This window comes from Tenrec ecaudatus, chromosome 8 (assembly GCF_050624435.1).
Source record: "Tenrec ecaudatus isolate mTenEca1 chromosome 8, mTenEca1.hap1, whole genome shotgun sequence".
Classification (NCBI taxonomy): Eukaryota; Metazoa; Chordata; class Mammalia; order Afrosoricida; family Tenrecidae; genus Tenrec; species Tenrec ecaudatus.
The window spans coordinates 90,395,576-90,404,608 of record NC_134537.1 but is presented as its reverse complement, the minus strand read 5'-3'; positions in this window follow the sequence as shown (position 1 = coordinate 90,404,608).

Genomic DNA, 9,033 nt, shown 5'->3' with positions numbered 1-9,033 from the left:
AAAGAGCTGGTGTTAACTTTGATGTTACCGTTCCTGGTGCTGGTTCGGGCCCAGTAAGAGGAAAGGGAAAGCATATAAATCAAGACTAGTTCCGTTTCTCTGTCAGATTTAGTGTGCTGTTGTGTTGGCCTTACCTATGCAAATTTTGAAACTTAATGGGTTCTATATTATGACTGTTAACAACCGAAAACACTGTTTCCAAAGTAGTCCTATTTTGTTATAGATTTCGGAGACAATAATTATGTATTGATTGCCAGTGTCACTCTAGGGAATCACAAAGAATCATCGCAACTAGCGGGTTAAAAATTAACAGAGTTTAGCCTGATTTTTAACAAAAAAATTGATCGTAGTTCTGCTTTTAAAAATATGTAATGGAATGGTTCGAGCTATCGGTAGCCCGTTTGAGAAGGGAGTTCTGTATAACTTTTGATAATTTAAAATTAAAAAAGCAGTCACCTTTGTAAGTGGTCTTCAGTTGAACTTGTACCAGAAAGCTTAGTGTGTATAAAGCCCTTTGCTTCACTGAGCAGCACTGCAGAGCATTCTGTGAAGAGAAAGGCTTTGCTGAAGTGTCTGGTTCTGATGCTCAGTTTGGGCAGCATTTCAGAACTACCAACATGGATACAAGAACAAATAAGAAATACTGAGACTGATTTCAAAATGTTCTATTATATAATACTTAACTTGGACTCACTGCCTGCCTTCACCCACCTGCCCATATCCCTTTTTTGGAGTTATACAGATCATTTCCTATTTAAAAGTAGTATATTTAGAGTTACTTGATAACTGTTCATGAGAGGTTTTCCTTGTGAGAAAAGCCTTTAGGGAAATTAAGGGATTTATAAATGCATGCAAGGAGCCCTGCTCGTGCTGTAGTTAAGCATTGGCCTGTTACCCACAAGGTAGTTGATTCAAGCCCACCAGTTGCTTTGCCTAAGAAAGATGAAGCTGTCTGCCCGTAAAGATTTACAGTCTCAGAAACCCTAAAGTTTTCTGTTCTATAGATGGCCACCAGTTAGAATCAACAGCAGTGAGTTGTGTTGTATTAGATACTATACAATACCTTTCAAATATTTATGGAATACAACGGTGTATGCACTGTAGTGGAGTAATCTCATTTAAATGGAGGTAGCAGAAGGAAGCACTCAATTGTGGCTCTGTCAGAGTAATTAGCTTACATTTGATCTTGAGATTGATGTTCATAATCACCAGCTGTATTTTCTTTCTTGGTTGGATTTTGAAAGGAAGATTGTACCATAGTCTTATGAAAGGGAAGGCTGCCAGTTTAAACCAATAAGCTAATGTCTCTAGGTGCAACTACAGAGGCTATTTTGCTTACTTCAGTATATGGAAGGGAGGTAATGTTTAGAAATTGCTTCACTTTAAACAAAATGTTTGCATAGTGTAAAGGTGTCAGTTCTGTATGAGTGGCTAGTGATTTTTTTAATGGAGTATTGAAACTTATGCTTACAGAAGGGTGCAGAAATAATAAATGTTGATGAATTTTTGCAAACTGAATTCTCTTTTGTAACCATTACCTAGGTCAAGAAATAACATTATCAGTATCCAAACTATCTTAGACCACACTGTGCTTGCCCACCCCCGCATGTGCATGTGCTAATCTGTCAACTCACTTTTAAATATGTTTGTAGACTTCAAGCTGACTAAACCTAGTTCTAAGACCATGAGCTTAAATTAAATGCCAAGGGGACAGATAACACAGAGCAATGATTCCTCACTAATTTGAGGTCATTTTCGCTTTTGAGAGAACGGACACTGTGATGCTGCTCCTCAGAAGGATAAAGTATACTACATAAAATTTTGCTTACAATTTTCAGCCGTTCATGAACGTTACATTTAGAAGTTCAATATACTTTCGTGTTTGAGGGGGATACATTCTTATTTATACCAAATACTCATAGCATTTTATTGACCCACTTCTCTTTTGACTCATTTGAAAGACTGACTCAAGGTCACGTCTGTGCTCCTGGAAAGTTGCATGCAGGGTGAAGTCTTAATTACAGTCTGGAGGATGTTTCGTATTGGCCATTAAGCATCTAATGTACCGTGCAAAGGATCCCTGGTGGCAGTGTGGGTTAGGCATTCGGCTGCTAACTGCAAGGCTGGCAGTTCAAACCTCCCACTTGCTCCATAGGAGAAAAATGTTCCTCTAAAGATTTCCAGTTTCATAGGGCCGCATGGAGCCAGGTGGCTCAGTGGTTATGCGCTGGGCTGTTAGCTGCAGAGCCGGCTGCTCCTCCGTGGGAGCAAGATGGACTTGGCACTCCTGTCAAGTTAGTCTCAGAAACAGTGGGCAGCTCTACGCCGTCCTGACAAGTCACCAGCAGTTGGCATCGATGACAGTGGGTTTGAGGGTTTGGGGACTGCTGTTCAAGGAACCCTGATAGTGCGGTGGTAGGGGTAATCCACTGTTAACCGGACGTCACCAGTGCTCTGTCAGCATAGGGAAAATCCCTATTGGCCAGTTATATTCTGCCTTGTAGGAATGGACTCGAAGACCTCTAACTACAGGATTCTGTGCTTTGAGCGGTGCAGACACACACCTGGAGGGTAGTACAAGTACGATTGCGCAGCCTGGCACGTCTGAGTTACTGAGCTGTGAATGTGTAATCAGACTGGTTTTGTCAACCTATACCTGGATGGAGCCTATTATTACTCTCTTTCCGGCCTCCACCCATACACACACATACACCAATGCATCTGAGGGCTACTAGTTGTCTCACATGTATATTGACTCACTACGGCAGGAAATATCAAAGTCTTAAGGAAGTAGACCAGTTGCTGTCGAATGGACTCCCACGCCTGCTGGTGCACGTGTGTCAGTGGAACTGCCCTCCCTCGCATTTCCAGTGACTGGTGTGTTTGAATGGGAATCACACTAGTGCTTTTCTCCCAAGGTGCTTCCCAGTGGGCTTGAACCAACACTGCTAACCAGATGGAACACCAGGGAAGGAGAAAAGCTAAAATCTGGCCCTTGATTGTTTGTAATATTTTCTTTCCTGGCTCTCTAGCGCTTTTTACACCTAGTACCATTAAATAGAAAGGAGGTGCTTGAGAGAAAGAATTGGGAACTTCATACTAGCAATTATTGGACTTTCAGCTGCTTGCTATTTTACATGATCTCATTTAATGCTCACAGCAGCTCTGTGAGGGTGCTGTTACAGAGATGTGATAGTGGTATATTTTGCTCGAAAGGGGCTTATTGAAGGACTAACTGTTGGAGACTTAGACGATTGTGGTGGTGGTGGTGGTTGTAAATGTACTGGAGGCTGACCTTAGTGGGGGATAACATTCATTGAGTATCTGTTGTATGCCAGGCATTCTGCTAACCCCATTAATAAGTGTTCTCTCGCGTAATTGGGCAACTCCTGTAGTCTTAAGCCCAGATTCCCTCTTCTGAAAGACAGGGAGGCTGTGATCTGTAAGGCTCCTGCATCATTTCTGTCTGGAACGTCCAAGTGGCATCCTGACCCTTGTCCGCCACACGCATCATCTTGTTGTCAACTCATATACACGTATTTCTAGAATTTCTTAAAATATTGTACTCCTAATAGTGTTTCATTTTACAGACTAAATATGCCTTCCTACACGCACCCACCCTCAATTTCCTAAACACGAGTGTTTTATTTTGTTCTCTCCAAGATATAATAATCTTATAGCCCACCGCACAAATTGAGTCGTTTTTCCCTCAAAATAATCAGAGGTCTATTGGTTGGGCAATGTACAGTAAAAGACCTTCTTCTGTGACATAAAGACATTGTTATTAATCAAATGTTGATGCCAGTAGAAATAATTCTCACAAACCTCTAAATTCAAACTCTTTGGGGGAAAGATTAGTTGGAGGAAAATTAATCAAAATGTTTTCCTGTAAATACCTCTGAAAACAAATAGATTAATAAAATGTTCCTTGTGCTGCTTAAGGAAGACATGTAACTGGAGGTGTGGTGGGCTTTTTATTTTTAAATGTATGAACTAGTATTAGACACATACGCTGATCTCACTTGTCCTCTGTGTGATAAGAAATTTTGATACTGGAATTGAGCAATCTTAGAAAAAGAATTGAAAGTTATACTACATATTCGCCCTAAGGTTTTAATTGGTTGTACAATTCAAAAGGATGTCTTTAAGACTAAGAACAGCGCTTACTTAGAATTTTTTCTAATTAGAAGTTTTCAGAAGTTGTATCATGAGTTGGGCAAAAATCTCATCAAAGCTCAAGTTTTTAACCTAATTTACCTCCACTGACTTCTGAATTTTGTGCTTTATATCTGTAACCCAAAAGGACATTATCCTAGAGTCCATTGTGACATTATTTTGACTCTAGAAACTTATAACACCGTCTGCTGAACGGAAGCCAGTCCGCATTTCACACATCTGCTGAGTTGAGGAGGCCTGGTGGCACATGGGACTAGCAGAATGGCCGGTGCTCTGAGCCCACCAGCCACGACATGGGAGAAAGATGAGGCAGCGCCTTCCTTTTAGATTCACGACATCAGAGACCCTGCAGGGAACATCTGTCTACTCTGCCCTGCAGGGTCCTTATGTTTCAGAATTGACTTTGACAGCTGTGAGGTTTGTGTTGGTATAGAGTTGAAACAATTGATCCTAATGTTGTCCAATTTGCAGCCCAAATTACTTAAAGACTATAGTTTGTTTTGCTTTAGGGGGTGATATTTTTATCCTCAACTTGTCATTGACCCATCTGAGAATTCCCTCTGAGATCTTATTGTTTTTTTTGTTTTTCTAAGAAAAAAACTAGTCTGAGTCGAAAAGAACAAATACATGTTTGAGAAATTAGTTCTTATTTTCTTATTCTTATTGTTTTGAATTGATGATGTTACCGTTGTAGAGATGAGCAAGTTTCTTCTGACCTTCCTAAAACCTGTAACGATTTTATGCATGTTGACCCTAAAAAACAATCCTTATTTAAAATAAGGGCATAAGGACATGACCCCAAACTTGTTACAAATGAGAGCTTTGTTACAGATATAAAAGATTATATACTACTGATATTTGGAATTAGACATTTTAGTTCAACTTTAATGACATGTTCTTCCTATACAGAAAGTGCCAGCCACGCTTTGAAACAAGGAAATCAGAATCTTATGAGCAGGAAACTTTTCCATCGACAGATTTCCCAAACCTGGACATCTGTGCAGTTACAGACCTGAGGCTTGGGTTTCTGTTGATGTGACCTAGAGCACATTTCCTGTAAGCGCTGATAGTGTGATGTTTCAAACTTCCCCGTCTTCCCAAACAGCCCTTCTAAAAATGGACATTTATGTCCATAGCTAATTGCTATTGGGCACATCTGATATCAGTGGGATTAAGTCCGTTTTTAATCAACTTAGAGATATAAGGAAGCTTTTTAAGATTTATGGATATTGGAATGAAAAGATCATCTAATTTTTCCCAAACTTTTTCTCCATGAACTTTTGAAGCCCCTCATGCGATAGATCCCTGGGTTGTGAAGGTCTGACTTACAGGACACCTCGTACTAGGTCTCTAATGATAAGAGTTTCCCTTCACTTTGAACCACCACTCGAACCAAGCCCTTCACAGCGGTCTTTATCACAGCGCTGACTGTCCAAAGTACAGCTTTTGCATCATTAAGAAGGCTTTGAGGCTTGCACAAGTAACGAAAAAAAATCTGCCTTGATTCCAACTCACAGTGACCCTAGGACAGTAGAACTGCCCTACAGAGTTTCCAAGGCTGGACATCTTTACGGACGCTAACTGCCACATCCTCCTCCCACTCGAGCGGCTAGTGGAATAGAACCGCTATCCTCCTGACTAGCAGCCAAGCACTTTAAACATTGTACCATAAGTGCTCCTCCTTGCTCTAAAGTAAGGCTAAGTGAAAACGGTGTGCACCTGCTCCAGCTTACTTACAGATGCGACTTAAAGACACACTTCATGAGGATTTTGTTGGAACCTGAAGACTGCTATGTAAGCGGCATCCATTTAAAGTGAATCCTGACACGTGCACGCGTGTGAAACCAGCGCCAGTGAAACTACAGAAGGCATCTGTCACTCTTAGAAGTGTCCTTCTGACCCTTCCCAGCCTCGCCCTCCTCCACCTAGGCAATCCTTATATAGAGATTTCCTAGCACTATGTTAGTGTGCAGTTTCCATAATTGTAGAGAATGGACTTCTGTGAATAATTGTAAAGAATGGACAGTGAGAGATTCGTCTGTGGTGTTGCATAGTACCAGTAGTTGGTTACTTTTTTTTTTTCAGACTATTTATTTTAAATGCTTTTATTTGGGGTCTCTTACATCTCTTATCACAATCCATACATTCCTCCAGGGTGTCAAGCACATTTGCACATATGCCACCATCATCATTTTCAAAGTATTCTCTTCCCACTTGAGGCCCTGATATCCGCTCCCCATTTCTTCCCCCTCCCTCCCCTTCCATATCTTACATCATCCTCTGTTGCCCCTCACCCACTTTTCCGTTATTTGTCCCCTGGGAGGGGGGTTCTAGGTTGATCCTTGTGATCGGTCCCACTTTCACCCCCCCACCCCCTAAACCTCCTGGTATCTCTACTCTCCTTGTTTGCTCTGGATCCCCTGTGTTACGGACTCTTATCTGTAGCAGTGTGCATGCGCTGGTCTAATCCGATTTGTAAGGTAGAATTGAGGTCATGGTAGTAGGGTGACGGAAGCATTAAAGAACTAGAGGCAAGTTGTGTGTTTCATTGGTGCTATGCTGCACCCCGACTGGCTCCTCTCTTTCCTGTGACCCCTCTGTGAGGGGATGTCCAATTGTCCTCAGATGGGCAATGACGGGATGTCCAACTGTGTCCACTCCATGCCCTCCCCACCCCCATTCACCTTGAGTATGGTTTTGTTCTGGGTCTTAGGTGCCCGACCTGATCCCATCGACATCTCTGCTCACACAGGCTGGTGTGCTCCCATGTGGGTTTGTTGCTTCTCAGCTACATGGACTCTTGTTTATCTTCAAGCCTTTAAGACCCTACATGTTATATCTTTTGATAACCGGACACCATCAGCTTTCTTTGCCACATTTGCTTATGCACCCCATTTGTCTTCAGCAGTCATGTTGGAAAGATGAGCATCACAGAATGCCCGATTGTTAGAACAAACTGTTCTTGTGTGAAGGGAGTACTTGAATTGAGGCCCAGTGTCCATCTGCAACCCTAATTCTTAACATAGATATGAGTACATAGATATGAGTACATAGTTCTATTCCCAGGTGGTTATTTTTTATTGCTGAGTAATAATCCATTGTGTACATTTCACTTAGCTCTTTGCTTGTTGATGAGTTTCAGCCATTGTGAACATTTCTTCAGTATTCAAGTACAAGTCTGTGTGCACGTATTTTCATTTCTCCTGTGTCTAGGAATAGAAGGTCATGGTTGTCAGCACTATGTGGGTTCCAGCTGCTCTGCAGCTTCACCAGCACTTGGCATTACTGTTCATTTGTCATTTTAATGAGCGTGTAGTAATGTCTCAGGAGCCCTGGTGGCATAGTGGTTACACCTTGGGCTGCTAACTATAAAGTTAACTCAAAACTACCATTCGCCCCATGAGAGAAAGATGAGATTTTCTACTCCTGTAAAGAGTTTCGGTCTTGGAAACCTACTGGGGCAGTTCTTCCCAGCCCTATAGGGTCGCTTTGAATCCGAAACGACTTCAAAGACAGTGAGCATAATCTCATTGTGGTTTTTATTTTCATGTCTCTGGAAGTGAACGTTGGTGAGCATCTTTTTATGTGCTTGTTGGAATATCTCAGATATGCAAGCCAGGCTGGTGGTTTTACTCTCCAGGCTGTGTTTGAATGGTCCTCAGACTAAGAATTTTAAGTGGCTGAAGGAGAATAATATTTTATAAACCATTAAAACTATATGAGATTAAACATTTCTGTGTCCGTAATTATAAAGTTTCATTAGATCAGAGTCCCACACATTCATTTATGTAATATCTATAGCTGCTTTGGACATTAGGACACACACCTTTTGGCATAACAGCCTACAAAGCTTGAAATATTTACTATCTGACTGTATACAAAGTTTTCTGATCCTTGGTATAGATCTTCTTAGGTAAAGTGTCTCTCCAAATCTATTCAAAAGTTTTGGGCTTTTGGGGTTTTTTTTTCGAGTGGGGTGTGCGGGAGAGGGCAGGTAGGACTAACCCAGCCTAGTTCTAACTCAACCCCATTTTGATAGACAGTGTATCAGATTGGGTGATCAGTTGATTCTCAGATCTGCATTGGAATCTAAAAGTAGAAACACCAGCGACAGGTCACACTACATTAAACTTCAACTTTTACATTTAATTTCAAGTGCTCAGTGACACTGGCTATTCCTCCACGCCTGTTAGGCCACTGTCAGCTCCCAGCACTGCAGTACCAAAAAACCAAACTCATTGCCATCATGTCAGTGCCAACTCATAGTGAGCTTCTAGGGCAGATACAGCTGTCGCCTTGAGTTACCAGAACTGTACCTCTTAACAGGAGTAGAAAGCCTCATTTTTCTCTTGTTACAGAGTAGCTGGTTATTGGGAACTGCTGACCTTGTGATTAGCAGCCCCATACATAACCGCTACACCACCAGGGCTCCTCAATAGGGTCAAATTGCCCCATAGTTTCAAAGGATGTAAAGCTTTTTACTGAAGCAGACTACTCCATAGTTCTACCATGAAATGGCTGACATGCCAACGTGCCTATTAGCAACCAAGTGCTTAACCCACTGCACCACCAAGGCTGTTCACCTGTGGCAGGTGTCTACGACATGGCATAATCTTCACAGAAAGTTATATTAGATAATGCTGCTCTAGGAAAGAAGACCTTGCCACTGTAGTGAGAGGCAGAGTTTAACATCTATTATTATTAAAAAATAGTAGGTTATTTATAAAATCTTATATAAATAAGCTTGATGCTCAGCCTTCCAGGTATGTATGAATATAGATGCATATATTAAACAAATAGTCTAAGTTTATTTATGCTTAATGGTATGGTCTCAGATACAAGGGGATACCCAACAAA